Source organism: Elgaria multicarinata, chromosome 1 (genome assembly GCF_023053635.1).
Source record: "Elgaria multicarinata webbii isolate HBS135686 ecotype San Diego chromosome 1, rElgMul1.1.pri, whole genome shotgun sequence".
Classification (NCBI taxonomy): domain Eukaryota; kingdom Metazoa; phylum Chordata; class Lepidosauria; order Squamata; family Anguidae; genus Elgaria; species Elgaria multicarinata.
The window spans coordinates 94,353,896-94,381,502 of record NC_086171.1 but is presented as its reverse complement, the minus strand read 5'-3'; the positions used below and the strand labels follow the sequence as shown (position 1 = coordinate 94,381,502).

The 27,607-nt window shown below is 40.8% G+C and overlaps 1 protein-coding gene across 3 annotated transcripts in view; it reads left to right on the top strand.

Moving 5' to 3' along the window:
* GJC1 (gap junction protein gamma 1) overlaps window positions 1-27,607 on the top strand; it is a 76,059-nt gene that overhangs the window by 32,011 nt on the left and 16,441 nt on the right. The window contains exons 2-3 of one of the 3 annotated variants that reach the window (XR_010025738.1): window positions 287-417; window positions 551-606. The gene's annotated coding sequence lies outside the window, so the exon portion shown is untranslated. Of the gene's footprint in view, window positions 1-286; window positions 418-550; window positions 607-27,607 lie in introns of those variants that run through there. The other 2 variants (XM_063133009.1, XM_063133017.1) reach the window with 2 other exon arrangements.

The following is a 27,607-nucleotide window of genomic DNA, read 5'->3' as shown; positions in this document are numbered from 1 at the left end:
AGTCAACACAGAACTTAAAACCTTTTACAATTATAAGAGCACATTGCAAGCACAGTGTGCATCCACATAATTTCAGTAAAACACATGAAAAGCCTTTTTAGGGCACATTGCAGATAAGGCCTGTGCATATATCTAATAATACAAAACAGTTAAAATATTGTGTACTTTTTATAATGATTGCAGAAATTATTAACATCAAATTGTCTTGTGATGGCAACTAGACAGGATGTACTGGAAGCAATGTATTTTATATACTATTACACATTTTTTTCTGAATTTCTTACAGGCGTTATCATAACAGGGCAATTCCATCAAGGTCTTCTCATATCTGGACAGAGCTACAAGCACCAGGGAATGTCTCAAAACTACAGGGTAATTATAGGAGTGGTAAGAATTCCAGTTCCTCATGTAGCCCTAGTGGAGACAAAGGCCTTAGCTAGACCTAAAGTTTATCCCGGTATCGTCCCAGGGTTGACCCTGCCTACTCCCGGGATCCCCCATGTGTCATTTACATGAACAGGGATGATCCCGGGATAAACCTTAGGTCTAGCTAAGGCCAAAGTCTTTAATTTCAAAATCCACTTAATTTCTTTTTTCAGCAGCTGCTTCTCATCCTTATAATTAAGTTTTTCCAGTGACCAAAACTTAAAATCTGTTAAAAGATGTTCCTTTTCCCAAAGTGGGATATGAGTGGAGCAACTGGTCTATTGTTTTTGATATTACACAGGTGCCTATTTGTTTTTTAAGGGGTCTGATGGTTTTTCCCACATAAATTTTTGGACACTTACATTGGATGGCATAAATAACATAAAACTGCTGCAGGTCGAGAAATATCTTAAAGTGTAGGAATCAACCTAGCTTCCTTTGGTGGGGACTCCTGGAGAAGAGCCTCCGAAGATGACCAGTTACATATGGGAGAAAACGTTCCTATATTTCCAAGAACAGTTAACTGTCAAAATGCTAGAGTGGATGCAAAAGCTTTTTCACCAGTTTACAACAATTTCCATAGGGGTATCCTTTGTCATGTTCACCAGCTTGTTGAGTATACTTTGTAGGAAAAATGCATCAGGGTCACTCAAATTCTGCACTATGGCAAGTCTAAATTCTGTGACTTGTATAAGGTACGTGCGGTTAGCAAATTTGCTAGATCTTCTTGACTTATATAATTGATCCATTTTCTCATGATGAGGGGAAAAAACAGTGTGGAAGGCTTCAGGTCTGCTAATAGGATTTCACTTTGCATCGTTCACATTGCTATGAAGCCTTACTTTCAGAGTCTTTGTGGTTAGTGACTTGGCTTTTAAACCAAAGACAAAGAAAAGAGTTTTACCCTTAAATACAACCTAAAAATAATTCTAAATAAATAAGAAAAAGAAAGCCAATGTTCAAGGACTGCTGAATTCTGAAACTAGTACCAATTTATGAAATTGGAATTGCTCACATTTCTGCCCACTAGACTGTAAACAGTGCGGTTGATTAAGCGGATGTGGACCTTGTGAATTTGTGTTATGAGTTTGGGATTCCTTTCCAAGCTATAAATAAAACAGAAGGGGGAAACGAACAACTCTATTTATTCAAATGCAATGGAAAATTTGAATCAGATGAGTTGATGCAAGATGCATTTTCCTGTGGAGTCACTGGGCTGCAAAATATTTTATTTGCTTAAACTCAAACAGATGCTTTCAAATACTCACAGAATGAGTGTTTCAGTGCCAGTTTAATATAAGCAGTTCATTCAGCCCTGTGATTTAACTTATGAACACTTTCTGTTGGTTTTCTACTCAACATCGTGGTCAGCAGAGTGGACAGGTTGTACCTGCAGCATTGCTACCTCCTCCACTTGAATTGATTCTTGTATTTAAACATTTTTTTAAAAAAAACTTTCAGAATAGAAAAGAACCTAAAAGTCATATGGGTGAGATCTGCTATAGAACTTTAAAGCTAAGTATTGTCTATATCTACAAGGATTATTCTTGTACAACACTACCACCACCACTACTCCCTCGTCTGTGTGGAATTTCTGGTTGCCTATGGTGACCAGAAGAGTTGTTAGATTCAAGGCAACTTTTGTGATAGTAGAACCCAGGGAACCCAGTGAAATTGATTGGCATTAGATTCAGTATTGATAAATGAAGATATAGAACAGATATTCACACAATGCTTTATTAATTTATCATAGAATCATAGAATAGTAGAGTTGGAAGGGGCCTATAAGGCCATTAAGTCCAACCCCCTGGTCATTGCAGGAATCCACCTTAAAGCATACCTGACAGATGATTCCTAGACATAGAACTTGGCATTTGTTTATCAATCTCAAACTGCAATCCTGGCCCTTCAGCTTGTACTTCACTTTTTCCAGGGGGTCATAGACCCACTTTGGGGAGAAGACTGAGCCAAAGTACTAATTGAGCACTCCGGCCTTTTTTTTGTCATCTGTTATCAATTTGCCATCCTCATTAAGCAGTTGAACCACCATTTCTTCTCTCTGTCTTTTACTATTCACTTCTGTGCTACCTGTCTGTACTCTTCTTTTGTAGCCTGGCCTTCCTTCCACTTCCTATATGTATCCTTTTTTTTTTCCAGGTCATCTCATAGTTATCATAGTTCTGAGTTCTTTAAAATCAGCTTTCCTAAAATCCAGAATATGTGTATGGCTACACTCAGCTTTTGCTTCCTTAAAATCAAGAATTCAAGCACAACGTGGTCACTTTCCCCCAGAGTTCCCATAACTACCACTTTATTCACTAAGGCCTTAGCTAGACCTAAGGTTTATCCCGGGATCATCCCATGGTCATCCCTGTTCATGTAAATGACACACAGGATATCCCGGGAGCAGGCAGGGACGACCCCAGGATGATCCCCGGATAAACCTTAGGTCTAGCTAAGGCCTCAGTTATCCTTATTATGAGCAAGTGAAGGATAGCTGATCTTCTGGTTCCTTCCTCTACTTTCTGTAGGAGAAAGTTATCAGCCACACATGTCAGGAATTTCTTGGAAGGGCTACTTTTGGCAGAATTTGTCTCCCAACAGATGTCAGTGTAATTGAAGTCCCCCATTATTACTACATTGCACTTCCTTGAAATACTGGCATTTTGCTTACCAAAAGTTTCATCCTTGTCTTCTCCTTGATTGGTGGTCATTATTCCTTGCCCCATTTATTTTAATCCAGATGCTATCGATGGGGCTCTCAGAATCATCCTGCATTTCTGAGCAGGGATAGGTATTTTTAACATATAGTGCAACTCCGACTCCCTTTCTGTTTCTTCTGTTCTTTTTGAACAATTTATATCCATTTTCTATATTCTAGTCATGGGACCCATCCCACCAAGTTTCAGTTATACCTATCAAGTCACATTTGCCTTCATGTGTTGAAGGAAAGGAAAGGAACCTCTTGTGCAAGCACTGAGTCATTACTGACCCTTGGAGGGACACCAGCTTTCGCTGATGTTTTCTTGGCAGGCCTTATAGCGGGGTGGTTTGCCGTTGCCTTCCCCGGCCGTTATTACCTTTCCCCCAGCTAACTGGGTACTCATTTTACCGACCTCGGGAGGATGGAAGGCTGAGTCGATCCGAGCCGGCTGCCTGAAACCAGCTTACGCTGGGATCGAACTCAGGCCGTGGGGAGAGTTTCAGCTGCAGAAACTGCTGCTTTACCACTCTGCGCCACACGAGGCTCTGTCTTCATGTGTTAAGAGTTCAAATTAGTTCTGTTTGTTTCCCATACTCTGGGACCATGTGCTTTGGAGTCTGGCTTCATTCCTACGTTGTTGTGAACACTATTTTTAGGCACTACTTGAACTGTTCTCTATGTTATGGTGCATAAGCCTTCATCAATTGTTGCCTGGAATCAGATTGGTTCATGCCTTCATTTTTAGGATTTTTTTTTAAGTTTGCCTTTTTAAAAACCCCTAAAAATCAATTTAGAATTTAGAAACTTCCTAATGCATGTTTTTTTATTATGTTTTGAAATTACAATAAAAATGCATTTGCAAAAAAAAAACCACCCCCAATGTTATTCTAGCGCAGAGCATCTAAATGAATGGATGCTGAAAAAGAAGTGACACTGTAGTTAACATACGTACATGCCTTGAATGATGAATGAATCTAATTGAATTTAGGAAACATAATCAGATATGGTTGCTGCTGAAACTTCTTGAGTATTTCTAACATTAGTCATTGCTTGTTTATTAGCTCTCCTATTGTATTAAATAAATATGCAAAGCGCTTTTTTCCCTGCCTCCCCTGCGAGCTTCTATTGTTCTTCTTCATGGTCTCTGTGCACCTGTGCGGAGCCTTGCTTTGGAAACTTTGATAGCTGAGGAAAACTTTTTTTGGGGGGGGGGAACTTCTCCCACCGTCATACTGCACATGCTCAGTATGTTCCTGTCCTATTCCTCAGTACTCTTTCGACACTATCACTCTGTGCTGAGGACTTACCATTTTTCTCTGTTAGAGTATTTCCTTCTTCGTTGGACTCCCTTTTTCTTCGTTTACCATAATAATAATAATTTTGTGCCCTCAGGCTTTTCTGAGGCACATGACCTTAAAAGCCTTGTTCACTAAGTGGGTTCAGTGTGGCAGCAAGCTACCCCCCCTGATGGTTACACTTCGTGCCTTTTGTGCCTCAGAGAGGCCCATATTGTAGAGACTTGCCAGTTTTGCATGTCTTTTTCAAAACAAGTCAGACAAAATAGAGCCAATAGGCTGAAGGCTATTTTGTGGCATTGAGCATTTATCTAAAACATTTATATCCCACCCTATATCATTAAGATCTCAGAACGGTGTACAGATAAAAACATACAGTATAAAACAATAAATATGCACAGTTAAAAACAAATTAAAGCATTGTAAGACTCTCAGATCCCTCTCGCCTAATCCAAGACAATGTCTGCACCTGAAATTCCAAGCCCTTCTACAAAAGTTCCCCCTACTTCAGGGCGATCACTCCTACTATCAGTGGTTAAGAAAAAAGCTAAGAAGCTGAAGACATCAGCTGAGGCTTTTCCTAAGAGGAAGAAAAAGGCAAAGGACATAAAGTAATCAATGCTGCTTCCCTTGGATCTGGCGATTCTTCCCCACTTGCTGAATTCACCTATATAATTCTAGGGACAAACTTCAAGAATTTTTGGTACCATGCCAATTGGATGAGAGGATGCAGTCTCCTCAATACCAACAACTACCATCAACTTTGAGAGACAGGGAGATGAGTTCTCAGTGCTGATCTCCAGAGTTAGCTAAATAATAATAATAATAATAATAATAATAATAATAATAATAATAATAATAATTTTATTTCTTACCCGCCTCTCCGTTTGGATCAGAGAGGCGAGTAACATAGCAGAGGCAATGAGACTGGCAGTGAGACTCCGAGATCAATCCCCACATTGTGATTGGGACTGATTCTCAGGTTGGTCTTTGCTGCCTCAAAGATATTGGCACTATGATGTTTGGGGACGGTGTCATGACTGAGAGTTGTATTATTAACAGACACGATACCTAAGGGGCACCTCACCTGGCTACAGACTGAGCCCTTCAACATCACTTCCTTGTCTGCCACCACAAGAAGCATTCTTACCTCCCCATCCAGTGCCTCTTCGCTCAACATCGCTGGCTTGGGACCATCACCCATGAACTCCGCCTCCTCAGATTCAAATGGACATTACAGAGCAAGATCATCTTTGCCCTTTCCACCTGCTGTACAAACTTCTGCTTCTGAGCAACCTTTGGCTGCTGGGAACTCTCCAAACTCAGCGGAACATTATCAATATGATTCATCAGGTTACTCTTCAGTCTCCTCTCTGGATGAAATAGTGGATTCCTGGGAAAGAGCCTCTCCATCGGAGGATGTGGGTGTTTTCTCTGATCAGGTGCTTAGTGGCACAAACCCTAGATATTGAAGCTCAGCAACAGGTGGAACATATTAAAGACCCTGCCTATGATGCTGTTTATACTGATTGCACAGTACCGGTAGCAATTCCTTTTCTGCCAGTGTTGCTTCAAATAGTACGGCAATCCTGGATTGCCCCCTTTTCTTTGGCTCCTATGTCAAACGTTTAAAATCCATATATTGGATTCAAGAGAAGGATGCCTCCTTTTTTCCTCCCGCACCTGAGACCTAACTTGGTAATAGTTGAATCAGCACAGGGTTGATTTTGAAAACCTCACACCTTCCCTGTGGATAAAGAAGGTCGCAGGCTGGATATTTTGGGCCATAGATTATACTCATTGGCAGCCCTGGGACTCCATGTTTCAAATGATGAGGCCGTGATGTCTCATTATCAGCTATTTATTTAGTTAGTTATTATTGCATTTATATCCTGCCTTTTTTCACCAAGGAAAAACATAATCCTCCTCTTCTCCATTTTATCCTCCCAACAACAACCCTGTGAGGTAGGTTGGGCTGAGAGTCTGCAAATGGCCCAAAGTCACCCAATGGGTTTCCATGGCTGAGTGGGGACTAGAACCCGGATCTTCCGACTCCCAGTCTGACACTTTAGCCACTATACCACACTGACTTCTGTAGGAGAAGATGAGCTCATTATGTGATTATTTACCTGATGAGCAAAGGGAGCTCACTTAAGTTTTCCAGGTGGTGGCTGTCAAACTTTTTCGCCACTAGATCAACACAGTGTGACATCAGAAAGATTGTAGGGCAAATCTCCTCAAGCCAGGGTGATAACAACATCCCTCTTCAGGGATGAGGGGCCCACTGTGGTCCTCTTTGGATCCAAGGATATTGGTCAAAGCAGGAAAGCAATTATCATATCAATGCCTTGGAATTTCTAGTTGTATGGAAGGCACTCATCACATTTAAGACAGATATTGGGGAGATATATACAGATTCTGATGGACAACACATCTGTCCTTTGGTATCTCAACAAGCAAGGGGGGGACCCATTCCCCCTTGTTAGTGGATTTAACTCTGAAGATCTTCGCATGGACAATCCCCAGACGTATTTGTCTTTCGGCACTGCACATCTCCAGAGTAGACAATATACTAGCAGATTCCCTGAGTAGGTTCACAGAGTCATCTCATGAATGGGAACTGTCACCGTCGGTCCTGAAGCACATATTCCGACTATGGGGAACCCTGACTAAAGACTTTTTTTCAAGGAGGAAGAATCAGGTTTGTTGAAAATTCTGTTTGAGAGCAGGGATAGAGACAGTGTCATTGGGGGACACTTTTGTACTACAGTGGTCAGGGACATTGTATTACCTCTTTCCTCCAGTTCCTCTCTTAGCGCAAGTGATTGCAAAGATCAGAGGGGAACACTTCAATTACATCATGATTGCCCTGTGGTGGCTGAAGCAAACATGTTTCCCATTCTCCTACATCTGTCACAACGGAATTTCCTTCGACTCCCAGTATGTTCAGACCTCATATCGCACAACAATGGTCTGGTCTGACACCCAGACATGTGGGCCTCGAGGCTCACAGTGTGGAGAATCTGGTGATACTGACATCTCCCTCAGTCCTGACAGAGGTGCAACATGTTGGATGCAGCAGAAAAAACAGCTACAAAAAGATCTTACTCTGCAAAATGGACAGCCTTCGTCAACTTTGCAGGATTTTGACCCATTAATTTGTTCCATTCAAGATGTTCTTCATTTTCTTACTTACCTTGATACTGACCAATAGGGATGACTTAATGGATAAAGTGGCAGTTACAGGAACTCTGGGGGAAAGTGACTATTTAATACTTGAGTTCTTTATTTTAAAGGAAACAAAGGCTGAGTGTAGCCATATGCATACTCAGAATTATGATAAGCAAGGTCCCATGGCAAGTGACCCTAATGAGAAAAGGAGTCCAAGATGGGTAGAAGTTTCAAAAATGGAAAATTTACAGGCACAATTACAAACAATTCCAACAAGGAAAAAAGATAGACGACAACAGAAGAAACCCATGTGGCTCCACAAAAAGCTTAAAGATGACCCGGGGGGGGGGGGGGGAGTCACATATAGGAAGTGGAAGGTAGGCCAGGCTACAAAAGAAGAGTATAGACAGCAGTTTTGGAATGGCGTCAGGAAGGCTAAAGCTGAGAATGAACTAGTGAGGGGTGCTTAAAGCAACAACAAAGCTTTCTTCAGGTACGTGCATAGTAAAAGAAAGAGGAAAGAAATGGTGATTCAACTACTCAATGAGGATGGCAAATTGATAACAAATGACAAAGAAAAGGCCGAAGTGCTCAATTTGTACTTTGGCTCAGTCTTCTCCAAAAAGAGGGTCTCTGACCCACCCATCCCTGAAAAAGTGAAGTACAAGCTGAAGGAGCAGGATTGCAGCTTCAGATTGATAAAAAAATGGTCAAGGAACACCTAATTTCTTTGAACATGTTCAGATCTCCAGGGCCCAATGAATTGCATCCTAGAATAATAAAGGAGCTGGCAGAAGAGCTCTCAGAACCACTGTCTGTTATCTTTGCAAAATCATGGAAGAAGGGTGAAGTGTCGGACGACTGGAGGACAGCTAATGTTATCCCTGTCTTCAAAAAGGTGAAACCTGGGAATTACAGACAAATTAGTCTGACAAAACCTGGGAAAATTTAGAAGCAGATTATGAAGAAGTCAGTCTGTAAGCACCTTGAAAACAATGCAGTGATTACTAGAATCCAGCATGGATTTGTCAAGAACAAATCCTGCCAGACTAATCTGTTCTCATTTTTTTATTAGGTAAGCTCCCTTGTGGACTGTGGGAATGCTGTGGACTGGTTCCTCTCTATTTGGCACTGGTTAGGCCTCATCTTGAGTACTGCATCCAGTTTTGGGCACCACACTTCAACAAGGATGAAGACGAGCTGGAGGTGGTTCAAATAGGGGCATCAATTTTTTAATTTTGTAAGGCCGCCTTGAGGCCCAGTACTGGGCAAAAGGCGGGATACGAATAAATATAATCATCACCATCATCATCATCAAGGATGATCAGGGGTCTGGAAACAAAGCCCTATGAGGAGAGACTGACAGAACTGGGCATGTTTAGCCTTGAGAAGAGAAGACAGGATCTCGTCTTGATCATGCTAGCACTCTTCAAGGTTGTCACACAGGAGGGCCAGGATCTCGTCTTGATCATCCCAGAATATAGGACATGGAATAATGGGATCAAATTACAGGAAGCCAGATTCTGGCTCAACATGAGGAAAAACTTCCTGACTGTGAGAGCAGTACAACAATGGAACCAATTAACTAGGGAGGTTGTGGGCTCTCCCATACTAGAGGCTTTCAAGATGCATCTGGACAGCCATCTGTCACATTTCCTTTAGGTGAATTCCTGCATTGAGCAGGGTGTTGGACTTGATGGCTTCATAGGCCCCTTCCAACTCTACTATTTTATGATTCTATGACCTGTTACATAAGGGCCTCAAGCATTCATCCATGCAAGTTTACTTGGCCGCCGTTTCTAGTTTTCATACTTCAGTCACAGGCTTTACGGTCTTTATGTACCCCATGGTCAGAGGGGTTGAAGAACTTGGTGCCATCAGTATGACCTGCAGTTTTGGCTTGGGATCTATCCTTGGTTTGGAAGTGTTAACGTTAAAACCTTTTGAGCTGATGGCTTCAACTCCTCTCCAGGAACATAGCCTTCCTCATAGCAATCACATCGGCCAGGAGAGTCAGTGAACTTTCTTCACCTTATCTTTCATAAAGAGAAGTAGTGCTCCAATTGGACTTCTCCTTCCTATTAAAAGTGCTGTCCAACTTTCATATCAATGAGCCTATCGCGTTACCTGCTTTTCCTCCTTGTGATTTGGAGAGAATGTTACATACACTAGATATTTGGAGAGCTTTGGCTTTTTACTGATCTAGAATTGAAACTTTTTGTAAAACTCAAAAGCTCTTTATTTGCTACGGAGAACCATTTCAGCGCTTGGCATCTTAGATAGTACAGACTGGCATATTGAATCTCAAAAATGGGCTACCCATCTCATATTAAGGCTCACTTAATCCATGGAGTTGCAACATCCATTGCCTTTGCAAGAGGAGTCCCACCTTTGGACTTATGCAAGGCTGCTACATGGTCTTCTCTGTCAACCTGTGAAGCACTACAAGCTCGATGTCCAAACCAGATTTGGCTGCAAATTTGGGTGAGCAATTTTATCATTGGTGCTTCAATAGGACACCTTACCCACCTCCGGTAAGTGAGCTTGTTAATTGCCCATATGTGTGATGCAGATAGACCTTGAAGAAGAAAGATAGGTTGCTTCCCTGTAACTAGTTCTTCAAGTGGTCATCTGTACATTCACACAAGCCACCACCACCCCGGTCCCCTCTTCGGTGTCGATATTGAGGATGTCAGTACTGATAGTGAGACTGTCCTTGGATTCAAGGTCGCTGGTGGTCTCAAGGAACTGAGGAGTAAGGTGGGAACATACTGAGCATGTGCAGTATGACGATGGAGGAGAAATATTTTCCTCAGCTATGGAAGTTTCCGAAGTGAGGCTCTGCACAGGTGCAGAGTTCATATGTGTGACCACTCAAAGAACTAGTTACAGGTAAACAACCTGTCACTCCTGTCATTGCTCAGTTAATTGGCAGCATGTTCAGGAAGGTGTCAGAATGTATTTCTTCTTAAAACACATCATTAAATTAAGAAATCCATCACCACTAAATGAAGTTATGACTTTAAAAATTCCCTCCACGTTGTGCAAATATCATCAACATAATGGGCATCCCTAGACACTCTTCTTACTTTAGATAATTTTCCCATGAGAGTGATTGTCCCTACCCTGATTGTGCACTATTGAATGCTTTTCAACAGTGTTGTTGTATGCTTTTCCAACACAGATGTTTCCAACATGTCTGCTACCCAAAATAATGTTAACAGTCTTTGCTTTGGCGATGTCTATTTGCCTTATCAAACGCTGAAAGTGGATCTATGGCAAGGAAGAAATGAATCATTTGATTTGCAATCCCAGCAACTTGTCTAAACACCTCCTGCCAAAATTCTTTATTATGCATGACCACCACATATGAAAGAGCTACCTAACTTTGGTACATTTCCTCCAGTACAGTGGGGAGGCTTTCAAGGTGTAAGATACCACCTGTGGGTGACTTTAATCTTATTTTCTTTGATTTTAACAGATTTCATTTGGGCTTGTAGCCATAGTTTATCCCAGTGAGCCTTTTCAAAAATTGTACCAGACTTTTCTAGACTTGTCTAATCGTGCCCATGGTACTAAATTATGCATCTAATACTTGTGCATATATAAATGAAGTTAGTCCTTTTGTTGCTGTATTGCCCAGTGTTAATAGGTTTTCAAAATATATTTTTGAACACATTGTTTGAGCCCTTATGACCAGATTATTGGGGGGAAATGGTTTTGACATTTTGTAACTGAGAGCATCATCACATGGGGAAAATTGTGTTTCCTTACCGTTGCTTCTCCACCTGTGCATTTGTCCCTCATTACTCCCTCTTTCAAAAGAGGAAGTAAACAACATGCATGTGGCCCATTCAGTGGGTCGTTTGGATCGCGCTGCTTCTGGACATAGTGGCAGCTTCCGTCTTTAAAAATAAGTCAGACTTACAGGGATTTTTTTGGTCATGCAAAGAAGACTAGAAGGGTCAAGAGGCATGCAGGATGCAGACGACATCATAAGAAGGATCCGTTAAAATCTGTGAGCGCCCAGCAATAAGCGTGCAATAAAACGCTTGTCTGATGACACCCTGAGTTCTAAGTTATTTTAGGGGTTAGCCCTGCATGTAAATCCATCAATCTAAAAAGATCGTTTTCCTCCTAGTGCTGAAATTGCCAATTTTTTCTTCACTATTGGACAGGAGGTTAAATAAAAGGGAATAATTGGAGATGGATCTGGCATGTGCTTAGTTCTCCATTTATGTCATATTAAATAAGTTTAAAAGGGACTTCCAATTCATTAATTTTCTGGTTGATTGTTTAAAATTAGCATCAGAGGCCTAGGTTGACATGCTGCTCATATCTTGATATTCAGTACCCCAAAGCTCTTTTTTTTTTTTTTTTTTTTTTTTTTTTGCTAGAAGTCTGGGGTTTTTATTCCTTAGTTTTTTATTTCTTAGTTATTTCTCTGACAAATGTATCTGGAGGTTCTGAAAAAGATAGCTTAGTTTTGGCAGAGCTACCATCTTTGCTGATGGTTTTTTTTTTTTTTCAAAACCAGGGCAAATTAAACTTTGTACATTTATGGAACATGTACCAATTTGTCTATGAAGAGGTTTGTAATTGAGCTTAATAGGTTTTTTTCAATTGCCTTTGTATCTGGATTCCTAGATTTTTGATGCATGCAGTGTGGGCATGTTACAAATCCTGCTTATCTCTGATTTTTCCTCTTGTGACACATTCAGATTGAGAATGTTCAATTTCTGGTAATTAATTTTCAGACTTAATTGTCCACTATGTCAATTATTTGTAGGGCTCTTGTCAACTCAGTTTTAGTATGTGTCAGACAATGTCATCAGTATATAAATTCAAGATGTGCCGGGTACTTAAATTGAGTTCATTTGCCAGAAGTTGAATTGGGAAGGCAAACGATAGGGGAGAGAGGAGACAACCCTGTCTTATTCCTTTCTGTGTGTCTATTAGGCATGTGCTCCGCTCCGATTAGAAGCGCAGAAGCAGCAGCGAATTGGCCTGCTCCGCCTTGCCCAGAGGCGGAGTAGAAGCGGACCGCGGACCCCTAGAAGCAAGGCAAAGAGAAGCGCCCATTTTCGGAGCGCTCCTCTTTCCGCGGTCCGGTCCGATCGCCATCTTGAAACATTTCGCCCATAGGATTGCATTGCGGAAAAGAAAGGGGGATAACTGTGTTGTTTTTGAAGCTATCTTTCTGAAAATTCTTGTGCTTAGAGAGTCGTGGATGGGGGTCATTTTGAGCCTACTCTCAGCTCTCTGTGTGGTGCGGTTCGCGTGCTAGAATTTTTTAAAAAGTAGAGTAAAGGCGGGGAAAAGGTTACCTGTTTCGATTGCTGAGGGGCAGAGTCAACTCCCGGTCATGATCACATGATCCCAAAGTTGGAGGAGGGGATAGGCAAAACGGGTAACTTGGGATCCTGGGAAACTTCTCTTTCTACTCTGAACGGAGTTTTCCCAGTGTTTTTTTAAAACAGTAGCTCCACCAAATGCACTAACACAACCTGAAATCATACTAACAGATAGGAAACACACAGCAGTGCTACCCACCCTAACTTTGGGGAACAACTGAATACATGTGGTGCAAGGGGATGAGCTCCCCTAGGGCATGCCATGTGGACGTGCCCCCACTCTCTCCTGTACTTGGAGGGCCATCAGAGCCCTCCAAAGAGAGTAACCTGGTGGAGCAATGCCTATCATGAGTTGAAGTGGGAGCTTTACTCCTTAGAGCTTTCGTGGTGGAGCAATGGCTTTCAAGAGTTGAACTGACAGCGTTGCTTCTTAAAAGACTGGTCACTAGGACCAGTCAAATTGGCAGCTGCTTCCCCCTCCCCTGGGCATGTCCCCCTATTGCTGGTAAAAGACAGATATAGCCTTTTTTAAAAAGTTCTTCTTGTTGTTTATTCAGCAACACTGCTGCTTTTAATTCCACCCCTCCTTTGTTTATTTATTTATTTGTTCCATTTTATATGCATTTTTGGCTTATCCTTGGCTCACTTCCTTATGCCCCCAGAAATGTCAGCTGCCTGCCTGCCTTCCCTCTCTGCCCGCCTCGCAGGGATGTTGTGTGTGTCTGGCTTTGACTCAGGGGAGAAGTCGTTCCTGCGCTCACTTAGAGTTTTGGAAGTTCCAAATCCATTTTTCAAGTGTGGAAGAAGATTCATTTAGGTTGATCTCTACTCCCCAATTCATGGCATGTTGGGATTTCCTTTGAAATGGCCCCACTGAGCTGTCTGCAGGTTTAAGCCCTGCCAAAAAACAGGGGATGATGGGACTGCCTTGAGTCTGGGTGTGCGTGTGTATCCCTGGATAAGCTATCATGGTGGCGAGTTTGAGATTTTTAACGTGCAAATTGACGGAGCTATGGAAAGGGGTGTGAATGGGGTGTTGGGTTTTCATAAATTCCCCAAAAATCAGGGGATGATGGGACTGCCTTGAGTCTTGGCGTGCGTGTGCATCCCTGGATAAGCTATCATGGTGGCGAGTTTGAGATTTTTAACGTGCAAATTGACAGAGCTATCGAAAGGGGTGTGAATGGGGTGTTGGATTTTCATCAATTCCCCAAAAATCAGGGGATGATGGGACTGCCTTGAGTCTTGGCGTGCGTGTGCATCCCTGGATAAGCTATCATGGTGGCGAGTTTGAGATTTTTAACGTGCAAATTGACAGAGCTATCGAAAGGGGTGTGAATGGGGTGCCCGATTTTCATAAATTCCCCCAAAATCAGGGGATGAAGGGATTGCCTTGAGTCTTGGCGTGCTTGTGTATAACTCCATGAGGTGTCATGGTGCCAAACTTGAGGTTTCTAACTTTCGCTGAAAAAAAGTTGTATGGGGGGGGAAATGGAGCTCCGATCCAGATCTGGAGCTCCACAGCGGAGCGGAGCAGACATAGGTGGAGCGGGGGCAGGCGGAGCAGGCCGATCCGCAAATCGCGGATCTGGAAGAGAAGCGGAGCGGGGGGTCCGTGCACACCCCTAGTGTCTATAGGAGGTGAGACATAATCATTCATTTGAATTATAACCTGGTCTTTCAAGCACATTTATAAAGTTTGTAAATCGCCCAGAGAGCCTTGGCTATGGCTATAAATGTAATAAATAAATAAAAAACACCCATCCCCAGGCAGGCAGGCCTTGAGCATTCTAATTTGTCAAATGCTTTTGTAACATTGAGAGCTAATTACAAAAAGAGATGTTTTATTTTTAGTACTGTTACTAGCTGATATGCCCAGCATTGCTCGGGTCTGTGAATAATGTTTATAACATTTATTTGATAAATAATACATTTCTCTGCAACTTATTCATCTTTAGGTTGGTTAGGGTTTTTTTAGTTTGTTTGAGTTAGTAAATAGTTTTGTTAAAATCAACGGAAAATTATGTATTTTAAATTAGAGCTTCGTGATAAACCACATTTTTTGTTTTGTTTTACCTGAAATGCCTACACCTCCCATCATGCCTTAGCTGGAGCAGCCGTCTAAACTTCAAAAACAATCAGGACACACAACACCTTGTCTACCAGATAAAAAAAGATGTAAACCTAGAAATGAGTTTTCAAAATATACACGGCATTGCCCAGATATCTGAATAACATATAGTAGGGAAGCAGATCTCAGTTGATGTGGGGAACTGTTGTATGCATGTGCTCTGAAATTATTATGAAAAAAGGAAAGCAGCCAGAGCACAGAATACTTTATTGGCATAATTTACTGTATAATATGTACATTTAACAGGGTTTGGCAGAGAGCCAGGATGGTCAAGGCCACTGCTGACTTGGGCCTTTTAGCTGACATACCTGTGCTCTAAAGACACACCATGGCATTTTTTAGTTAAATGAACTTGTGTATAAATTAACCATCTGCACTACAGTAAGGAAGTGAAGACACAGAGAATGATACAGCCACTGATTAAGAGCCAAACTGCATGTGGCTTGAATTGTGCTTAAATAGCATGCTTAAGATTGACCATACCTCTTTCTTAACAAAAAGCAGCTGTGGGGACCCAATTTTGTTCAGGGCTGTAGCACGGGAGAATTTAACTCACCCACCCATTCTGTTTCTTGTTCAAAATTCCCCAAAGCTGCTATTTGACCCTGATACTGTCATTAACAGCCAACAGCACATGACCCTGGTTAATGGTCAACCCACCACCTTATGGTGCTGGTGGCATTATGCCACTGCTATGGAGCCACATAGAAGATAAAGCAATATCTCCTGCTGAAGAAATTTTATTTGTGGAATGTCCTGAAGGAATAATAGCAATTTGTACTGGTCATGACCATCAGTCATAGTTTGGTGGCTCTTGGAAGTTCCACCTAAGGCATTCTGGGAGTTGTAGACATAACCTTCGGTTTTTTATTAAATTCTTTAAAAATACTTAAAATACAAAATTTCATGTTTTTAGATATTTATGGTACATTGTACAGCCAGACCTATCAGCGTGCCAAATTTCAACTTTTTACCTGTCATTGCTCAGGTGCCCTAAGATATGTGTCTTCAAGATAATCATCTGAAACTAGTAGGGAAGTGCTAGGCCTTTGAGTTAACTTTTAAACAAATTAAATCTGTTTCTTTTTTTCCTCTCTCATCCCCACAACAAACCTGCAAGGTAGGCTGGTGCTAGGCCTGTGAGGTAACTAAATGAATTAAATACATTACTTTCTTTTCTCTCTCTCTCTCTCTCTCTCTCTCTCTCCCCCAACACAGGCCAGGGCCGCCTTGAAGCTGCAGCTCTCAGCCCACTTGACCATTTCCTGCTTGAGGCTCTTGGCAAGCAACTAGGTCAAAGTGCGTCCTGCCTCAGCCCACACTTCTCGCTGACCAAGTGCTCCAGCAGGAGGCTGTACCGAAGCTCTGGGGCCTGCCTAAGCACTTGATCCCCTTCGTTGGGCCTACTTGGGCCTGAGGAAGAAGCCACTGCCATGATTTTCCTTCTCCTTGCACAAAACAAAAACTACAACTTCCAGCATGCTTTTTGGCATTGTGCCTGACTTGCCCAGTGGGACTCCTGCTGCCGAAGCTCATGGGAAGTGAAGTCTGGCCAATCTGGTCCATGCTACACTGCGCAAGCTGTGCCCGTAGGTAGGCTGTGAGGGAGCTGGCTGGCTGACTGACTGACTGTTAGCTCAGTTGTTGCCTGGAGCTGCACCCTCCATCCCTACTGCTCCTGATGGAGCTTAGCGACCAAGGCAGCTGGCCCCAGGCACTCTCTCTTCAGGCCCAGGATGGTGAGCCACTTCCATATGATGGCTGCCGAAGCCTGATAAATCTTCCCTCCCACCCAAGGCATGCTGGGAGTTGTAGGAATAAGCCTAGGTCCCTGAATAATGTGTTAATCTTTGAACATCATCTGAGGTGTGGAAGACAACTGGAGAGCAGACCATCTTAGTTGTGGCACCCTGCTTATTTTTTTTTATTATTTATTACATTTTTATACTGCCCAATAGCTGAAGCTCTCTGGGCAGTTCACAAAAATTAAAACCATGAAAAGCATAATAAACAAACAACAGTCTAAAAACACAAATACAAAATACAATATAAAAAGCACAACCAGGATGAAACAGCAGAAATTGATATAGATTAAAATACGGAATTAAAACAACAAAGTTTAAATTTAAGTTAAATTAGGTGTTAAAATACTGAGAAAATAAAAAGCTGGCGACGAAAAGAATACAATGTAGGTGCCAGGCGGACCTCTCTGGGGAGCTCATTCCACAGCCGGGGTGCCACAGCGGAGAAAGCCCTCCTCCTAGTAGCCACCTGCCTCACTTCCTTTGGCAGGGGCTCACGGAGAAGGGCCCCTGTGGATGATCTTAATGTCCGGGCAGGTACATATGGGAGGAGGCGTTCCTTCAAATAACCTGGCCCCAAGCCATTTAGGGCTTTGAATGTTAGTAGCAGCACTTTGAATCGGGCCTGGACCTGGATTGGCAGCCAATGAAGTTGTAAAAGGACTAGCGTGTTGTGGTCTCGTTGGCCAGTCCCTGTTAGCAGTAGTGCTGCCCTGTTTTGTACCAGCTGAAGTTTCTGGACCGTTTTCAAAGGCAGCCCCATGTATAACGCATTGCAGTAATCCAAATTGCAGTAATCCAAACTGATAAAAGGTGCTCTTTGCCACTGAGTTCACCTGTGCCTCAAGTGACAGTTCTGGATCCAAGAGCACCCCCAAACTACGAACCCTATCCTTTAGGGAGAGTACAACCTCATCCAGAACAGGGTAAACATCACCCCGCCAGACAGATGAAGTACCCGCTAACAGTACCTCCGTTTTGTCTGGACTGAGTCTCAGTTTGTTAGCCCTCATCCCGTCCATTACCGTGCCCAGGCACTGGTTCAAAACAGCCACTGCCTCACCTGGGGTTGATGAAGAGGAAAGGTAGAGCTGGATATCTGCATATTGAGGACACCTAAGTCCACAACTCTGGATAACCTCTCCCAGCAGCTTCATGCATGTGCTTATGGATTTCTATTCCCAAGCAGGCTTGCCTAGTGTCTGCAGTAATGGCTTTTAAGTGCGAAGTTGTTATTTTTTATTTCCCCTCCCCAAGGCCTTTTAACTTGATGAGACTTTTTATGCTGCTTTTCCCCCCTGTTATAACTAAACTGCAACATTCCAAGACAGATGCAGGGATTACTGAATAAAGTTTATGATTTTTATGTAAAAGCCTGACTTTACTATTGAAACAGAAGAGTAAATGGAGGAATGACTGATAGCTGAGGCTAGAATGAAATGGTGGGCAGAGTTAGTAGCAGTTGGGGAAAGTCAGGTAGTAGGAGAACAAAGACAGTTAGTGGTCAGGAAATCGGGGGGGCTGAGTTAAGACTGAGAGATAGTGACATACTGACCTGGTTTGCTAACCCATGCTTTATTTAAAATCAGCCACTCTATATTCCAGTACTATACCTCCCAGCATGCCTTTGGTGGCCCACAAGTGTCCATGTCCTCAGAGAGGTGCTTCCCTCCTCTCATTGCTGATGCTGCTCTTTGATAGAGGATTGAGGAGTAGCATTGCGAAGGAGGGGAAGTAAGCAGCTGTCATTGGACATGCCCAGCTCCAGCCAAGTCCTGCCAGGACTGCCCTGGCCTGCACTTCTTGCCCACCAAGTGCTCCATCAGGAGCCTGTACTGAAGGGTCAGGGCAGGCCCACCTACTTGCCCCCTTTTGTTGAGCCTATTTCTGGACATGCGCAGAGTACTTCTTTTTCCTCCCTCCCTCTTAAGGGTGAAGGCTGTGTGTGCACTTTCCCCAGTTTCTGAGAAAACAGCGATATCAGGATGGGGTGCCTTTGAGCATGTCAGAGTTTGGCCTCTCAAAGTCACGTTATTGTATCTAGTTATGATTTTAAAACTACACATGGCAGGTGGGAGAAGGCACCACAAGTGGATGCAGCCCGTTTATGTGGGTTGTTTCCTTTTATGTGGAATTGGGTTGACTGCTCGAGACTGACCTTAGGAATCACAATGGCTGCCAAAGGCAGGTGAGTCTGGCCTTCTGCCCAAGGCATGCTGGGAGTTGTAGGTGTAAATCTAGGTTTTTATTAAATTCTTTAAAATACTTAAAAACCCCAAATTGTGTTTTTAGATTTTTCTGGTACATTGTACAGCCAGACCTACCACTGTGTTAAATTTCAAGTTTCCAACTCATCTGGAAGTGGGTTAGAACATATATGGCACACATATACTTTCCGGACATACATGGCACACATATACTTTGCACTTTATAGGTAGAGTTAAATGTTATTAGGAATTCTTATTAGACAGGCAATTCGCCTGCCTCCACCTGCTCTATCCAGTTAGCCATTCTAGCCTAAGAACATAAGAGCCATGCTGGATCAGACCAAGGGTTTATCTAGCCATAGTGGCCAATCAGCTGTAGTCAGGAACTCAGAAGCAGAATGGAGATGCAACAGCATCCTCCCGCCCATCTTCCCTAGCAACTGGTGTATAGGCTTACTGCTTCATCTTTGGCCACAGCTTGGTGACATTTCACAGACTAGACGCACATCCTTCACCTCACCAGTTCAAAATATGCTGCAGGTGAAATCCAGGCACAGTGCTCTGCTGCAGCCATTTTAGGACTTTAGCAGTTTATAAGGTTTCTCCTTTTACAGAGAGAAAAAGACAAGATTACACACAGTCCTCACTTCTTTCTTTTTCAACACCACCATATGTGCATCAAAAGCAAAATGGTTCACATACACGGCTCAGCTCCTTTTCTTTGAATTGGTTGCCTAGCATATTCTATTGAGACCAGAAGTGTTAATATAATTTTACTGAATGTGCAACCTTTTATGATATTTGTGTGATATTGCTACCCACCCTGAGACCAGACATGAGAGGGGCTCTAGATCTGAATGACTAAGGCTGCAATCCTGTGCATCCTCACCTGGGAGTAAGTCCATTGAATTCAATGGGGCTTACTTCTGAGTAGACATGTACAAGGTTGTGCTCTCAGACCCTTTTCACACAAGATACAAACTGCACACACACACACACATTTTTCTGAAGTGCCTTGGAGCCTCTCATACGTTATTTGTAGCCAGATTTGACTATAATTAATTCAGGATAGAACGTGGAAATCCAATCTAAATCCTTTGTCCCTGTTGTAGACTTTATAGTTACTCATTTAAGGGAAAAAAAATACTGTTTAGCCTCATTTGTGGCTGAAGTTGAAGCCTTTGAAGGGAAACTCCAAAGGAAGGAGAACCCATAGTCTTACTGGGCAGCTTTTTCCATTGTTGAAGTAGTCTTGGAAGTAGGAATTTCTTCCACAAATTTAAACTTTATCCTAATAAGGCATCTTAGCCTGTCTTCTACAGGCTTTTATGTTTAGGATGACCATATGAAAAGGAGGACAGGGTTCCTGTATCTTTAACAGTTGTATAGAAAAGGGAATTTCAGCAGGTATCATTTCTATGCATGCAGCACCTGGAGAAATTCCCTCTTCATCACAACAGTGAAAGCTGCAAGGGCCCTGCGGCTCCTGCGGCTTTAACTGTTGTGATGAAGAGGGAATTTCACCAGGTGCTGCATCACCTGTGGAAGATCATTAGCAGCTGGAAAACCATCTGTCAAGTATGCTGTAGGGTGGGACTCGATGGCCTTTTAGGACCCTTCCAACTCTACTATTCTATGATTCCATGATCATACAAATCACGCCTAATGAAATTCCCTTTTCAGCACAACTGTTAAAGATACAGAAGCCTTGTCCTCATTTTCATATGGTCACCCTATGTTGTTTTTTAAGGTCATTTGACTTCCTTTGAGTTCTGGGGGAATAGGAATCTGGGAGATAAGGACCTAGGATGAGAGAATATTAGTTTGCATTTGTCCTTATTTGGATTGTGATATGTGCTGATTTTAGCATAATGGTTTTCCTGTTAAACGTTTTTTCAAATGTTTGACGAAGTCACAGCTTTTATTTAGGGTGACCATATGAAAAAGAGGACAGGGCTTCTGTATCTTTAACAGTTGCATAGAAAAGGGAATTTCAGCAGGTGTCATTTGTAGATATGGAAAACCTGGTAAAATTCCCTCTTCATTACGACGGTTAAAGGTGCAGGAGCTATACTAGAGTGACCAGATTTAAAAGAGAGCAGCTTTAACTGTTGTGATGAAGAGGAAATTTCACCAGGTTCCCCATATATACAAATGACACCTGCTGAAATTCCCTTTTCAATACAGTGGTTAAAGATACAGGAGCCCTGTCCTCCTTTTCATATGGTCACCCTATTTTATTACTTTAAAGTAATAAAGGATCCTCAGGGGTCCTTCTCCGCGAGCCCCTGCCAAAGGAAGTGAGGCAGGTGGCTACCAGGAGGAGGGCCTTCTCTGCTGTGGCACCCCGGCTGTGGAATGAGCTCCCTAAGGAGGTTCACTTGGCACCTACATTATATGCCTTTAGACTCCAGGTGAAGACCTTTATTTTCCCAGCATTTTAACAGCCTATGAATAAATTTTAACTCAGTGTTTTAAATTTGTAATTTTGCATTGCTGCTGTTTTTATCTGGTTGAGCTTTTATATTGTATTTTATATTATGCTTTTATACTATTGTTTTATACTTTGAATGGTTTTAATTTTTGTGATCCGCCCAGAAAGCTCCGGCTATTGGGCGGTATAGAAATGGAATAAATAAATTATTAAATAAATAAATAAATAAAATTATATTTTTAACCTACCCTTCTTCACAGAGCTCAGGATGCAGCATATGTGGTTTCCCCCCTTCCCTGCCCATTTTATCCTTACGCCTATGAGGGAGAGTTAAGTTCATGGTGTCACTGGCTTCAGAGGATTTGGAACCAGGCCTTCTTCTTTGTGGTCTCTGTACATCACACATATGGGCTTTGCGCCTGCGCAGAGCTAGTTCCGGAGACTTCACAAGCTGAGAAATGTTTAGGCGGGAAACCCTCCCCCACCATCCACTGAGCATGCCCAGGGGTTCCCCCACAAACTCCCCAGTTCCTTTTCGACCGCTATGAGTTAGCAGCTCCGTGAGACTTCACTCCACTTTTTGCTTATCTTTACTTACCTTGCTGAGAACTCGTTCTTACTCCTTCTGCTTTTCCTTTCTTCTCTTCACATTTTCCTCCTATATAGAAAAAATATATATAGAAATATATATATATTTCTGCCTACTTTCTATTTCTCTTACTCTGCTTATGGCACAAAACGCCTTATTTAAAAAGTGCTCTAGGTGCTCCCAAAAGATCTCCTCTACCGATGGACACTCTCTTTGCCTAGTCTGCCTGGGTGAGTCCCATAAAGTTGAATCCTGCGGTTTCTGCCTCAAGTTCTGCAGACAAGCTCGCAAAAACCGAGCAGACCGCCTCAGGGCGATACTTTGGGAGAGGGCATTGGTGGCAGTCCACACTGCTAAAATTTATTTATTTATTTATTTATTAAACTTATATACCGCTCCCATAGCCAGGGCTCTCTGGGCGGTTTACAGAAATTCTAAAATTGAGGTAAAAACAAGTATACAAAATTTAAAACTCTAAAACACAGAACATACACACATAAAGCATTAAAAACCGATTAAAAACTAAACATGTGGGTAATTAGGATGTACCGCCATATGCCTGGGCAAAGAGGAAAGTCTTAACCAGGCGCCGGAAAGATAGCAGCGTTGGCGCCTCAACTCCATCCAGCCGGCATGCAATGGAGTCCCTGCACCAGTCACCTCCGGAGATGATCTCCCGGAGCTCTGCCCCAACAGAAATGCCAGCCCCTAGCCGAGCTTTGCCTCCTCTTCTGGCTAAAAAGCCATCTAAGAGGCCAAAAGAGAGCCGCCCTGCAGAGGAGCCGAAAAAGAAAAAGAGTAAATCCAAACATGTGGAAAAGACTATGACTCTTCCTCCGCCGTCGCTACCGAGCCCCTCCATAGCGACATCTCCAATGCGAATGCCATCGACACCGAGGGCTTCGGTATCGAATACTCCAGTACCATAGGCGTGCGCAGCACATTTCATTAGGTGGTTCGGCCAGGGATACTTTTTTTAAGGTAAACATTGATTGAATATACAGTAATAAAGGACTTTTTTTCATTCATCGAACAAACGAAATAAACGAAAACTGAAGTAAACTGGATTTTTTTTAATGAACAAGTAATCTGTACTTTAAAAATACACATTTTTATTTTTTTATTAACACAAATTAAAATACATCAACATAAACAATCAATCAAAACAAACTTAGAAAAAACAAAAAATAAAACAAAGCTTATCTGTTAACATTTGTAATTTTTCTATTCATAATAAACAATACAATACAATACAGTTGCTCCCCTTCACCCTTTGGGATCTATTCCTGCTTCCAAAATCTCATTACTTCTTCTGGTGGTGGTTTTCCACTTCCCTTAGAGAACACATATACCAGGAACTGTTTCCAAATTCCCTCAAATTCATTCGTGTTTGTTATGCCTCTTCTTACTTTAATATTACATGTCAATTTATCATTAATGGCAATATCCCAAATTTCCTTATACCATTTTTCAATATGATAATCTCCCTGAACCTTCCAGTTCCTAGATATAATTAATCTCGCTGCTGTCAGCAGGTTTGTTATCAATTCTTTAGTTTCTTTGTTAAATCTCCATGTAGTGATAGTAATGCCACACTGGGTGTCTCATCAATCTTCATTCCAACAATTTCTTTTATCTCATTCAACACCATTTTCCACAGTTTTTGTACATATTCGCATTCCCACCACATATGTAAATACGTTCCTTTTGCCCCGCAGCCTCTCCAACAATTTGCTGAATACAGCTTATTTATTTTATTTAATCTCACTGGGTTAGATACCACCTCCATATAATTTTATAATAATTTTCTTTAATTCTCACCAACATGTTACTCAACACTATTTGTCTCCATATTCCCTCCCAACTCTGTTGCCCTATCTGTACCATCAAATCTGTTTCCCACACCATCTTTCCTACATTCTCTATCTCCCCTTTCCCAACCAGTATTCTATATATTCCACTCATTAAACCTTTTATCCCTTTATTCTCTCCCTTTTCCTTTCCTTTTTTAACAATCAGCTCCTCAAATTTTGTCAGTTCTCTACATTCACCATTATCTCTTAACCAATTCTTCGTCCATTGTTCCAATTGCCAATAATTTAACCAGGTTAAATTCCTCCCCTTTAACACCTCTTCTAATTTTTCACGAGTGTTCATCTCGCTTACCCAATTTCTTAATCTCATTCTTTTATCCTCTATTAAAATTTTACTCAAACTATCCTTTAAATTTCCTGGGAAAGTCCTTAACATTATCACTGGTGTTAATGGAGATATACTCGAAAGTAACTCCTTTTTATACATCCTCCATATTTCCCAGTGAAACTTTAAAAGAGGATTTCCTATTCCTTCACCCTATTTTTTATTACCTTCTTTAAAAAATATATTTTCCAAATTCCAATCTCTTTCCATTCTTCTTTTATCCTCCATCCAACTCAAATCTCCTACTCCTATCATACCTTCTACTATGTGTCTTAACCTATTGGCCACATAATACAATTTTACATTTGGGAGTCCCAATCCTCCCTTTTTTTGTGCTAAGTACCACCTATTTTTGTTTATTCTCGCTTTCCTATCTCCATTACTGTAATTATTTATAATATTTTGCCAACTTTTTAACTCTATTTCTGATATACTTATTGGTAACATTCTTAAAATAAAATTGACATTTGGTAATATTTTCATTTTTACTAATGCTATTCTTCCAAACCATGATAAATTCAACCTTTTTTATTTATCTAATTTATCTACCTTTTTCAGCTTATTTAAATTTTCCTTTTCTAAATTCTCTAAATTTTTAGTAATTTTAATTCCCAAATATTTAATCTGATATTTAACTCTCATTTCCTTCTCCTCACTTTCCCAATCCTTCTCTTCCTTCTTAGTATAGTTAAATAACATTAACTCTGATTTCAACCAATTTATACTTAACCCCGTCACTCCTTCAAAATCTTTCAGATGTTGCTTAATTCTTCCCATTTTCTGAAGTGGGTCCTTAACAGTTAACAACATGTCATCTGCAAACATATTTAACTTTATTATTCTATTTTTACCTTCTACTCCCTCTAATTCCCCATCACCCCTTATTGCATTTGCCAATAATTCCATTACCAGTACAATTAGGACCGGTGAGAGTGGGCAACCTTGCCTAGTTCCTCTGGCCAGTTGTATCTTATCCGTTGATCCATAATTTATCACAACTGAAACTGTGTTCCGAGAGTATAATTGTTCTATTATACCTCTAAATTTATCTCCAAAACCCATTCTATTAATTATCTTCTTTAGTGCTTGCCAGCTCACACAATCAAACGCCTTAAACATATCGAGAGCTATTAACCCCGCTTTTATCTTTAGCTTTTTACCTCGTACGTTATATTTATAGCTCTTCCAACTAAGTTGTGCATCTGCCTCCCTGCTATAAAACCACATTGATCTTCTCCAATATATTTAGCTATAAACGTATTCATTCGCCTTGCTAAAATAGCTGAGAAAATTTTTGCATTCTAATTTATTAATGAGATAGGTCTATAAGAATCAGGGTTTGTTAAATCCTTATCTGGTTTTGGAATTAATATAATTATTGATTGTTCCCACGATGGTGGTATCTTCTCTCCTTCTATTATTCCATTATATAATTTTAATAATTTAGGTACTAAAATTCTTTTAATTTTTTTATAATACTCTCATCCCAACCCATCTATCCCGGGAGATTTAACCCCTTTCAATTTCTCAATAGCTTCCTCAACTTCCCTTTGCAATATACTTCTTTCCATTAACTCCTTATCTTCCCTTACCAATCCCTTCTTTATATACCTATCAATATAACTTTCCATCTTCCTCTTCAACATATCTTTTTCTTTATATAGTTCTTGATAAAATTCCTGAAAAACCTTTATCTTCCCTTTCATTGTGCTACACAGATTCCCTGCTTTATCTTTCACTATCCCTATCGAATTCCTGGCCTTTTCCTTTTGTGTGAGCCTTGCCAGCACCTTAGAGTTTTTGTTACTGTTCTCAAAAAACTCTCCTTTCATGTATATTAAATTCTTCTGTACTTCCTCTAAATTCTTATTTTCTAACTCTTTTTTCTTTGCTTGTAATTCTATTAATTTTTGTTTATTTCTACTTTGTAAGTACTCTTTCTCCAACTTCTTTATTTCTTCCTCCAACTTTTTCTGTATTATATCCTGTTGCCTTTTTAAATTACACATTTCTCTGATACATATCCCTCTAGTCACAGCTTTCATTGTGTACCAAACCATTAATGTTGAAGTTCCCCCCTTTTCATTAATTTCCCATATTTCTGAAAGTTCTTTTTGCATCTTTTCCACAATCTTATCATATTTCAAAATCCTGGTATTCAGTTTCCATCTAAATGCTTCTCTATGGTCTCCTTACTTACTTATAAATCTAAACTTACCACCGCATGGTCTGTTACTTTGATCACCCCAGATCCATATTACAGACCTTAGTTGCAAAATCCCTTGAGACAAAAATATATGTATGATGAAGAGATAGAAGGAATTGGAGAGGTAAGGGAAATAAAGTTGAATATGTTTGCGGATGATACCTTATTGACTATTAAGAACCCAATAAGAATAATAGATAGAATTAAATATCAACTGAGGGAATTTGAAGAAGTTACAGGATTAAGAATAAATTGGTCTAAATCAGAGATGATGTTGTTTAATTATACTAAGAAGGAAGAAAAGGAATGGGAATATGAGGGAATAGAAATGAGAATTAAGGAGGAGATTAAATATTTGGGAATTAAACTTACAAAAAATTTGGAGAACCTAGAAAAGGAGAATTTAACGAGGTTAAAGAAAGAGGTATTAGAAAAACTGGAGAAATATAAAAGACTAAATTTATCTTGATTTGGAAGAATAGCTTTAATAAAAATGAAGATTTTAGCTAAAATTAATTTTGTGTTTAGGATGTTACCAATAAAAATTTCAGAAACTGAGATAAAAAGTTGGCAAAATATTATTAATAAATATTGTAATGGAGAAAAGAAAGCGAGGGTAAATAAAAATAATTGGTATCTAAGCCAAAAAAAGGGTGGATTGGGTCTCCCAAATATAAAATTATACTATGTAGCAAATAGATTAAGACACATTGTAGAAGCAATTATAGGAGTAGGAGATTTACATTGGATGAAGGAAAAAAATACAAGTAATATAGAGATGAGTTTGGATAATGTATTTTTTAAGGAAGGAGGGAGAAAGTGGGTTGGAAGTATAGATAATCCACTCCTGAGGACTCAATGGGAAATTTGGAGTAAATTTAAAGGGAGGTTGCTTCCGAGCAACTCTCCCTTATCACCGGTAATTATGTTAAAGAATTTCCCAGAGGATCTGAAGGGTAGATTGTCTAAAATATTAAAAGAGAAAAATAAAATGAAATTAAAAGATTGGTTAAGAGATATAAAAACAAGAGAAGATATGGAAAATTTGTTAAAGGAAAAAAAATATCTTGGTTAGAGTATGGGCAATTA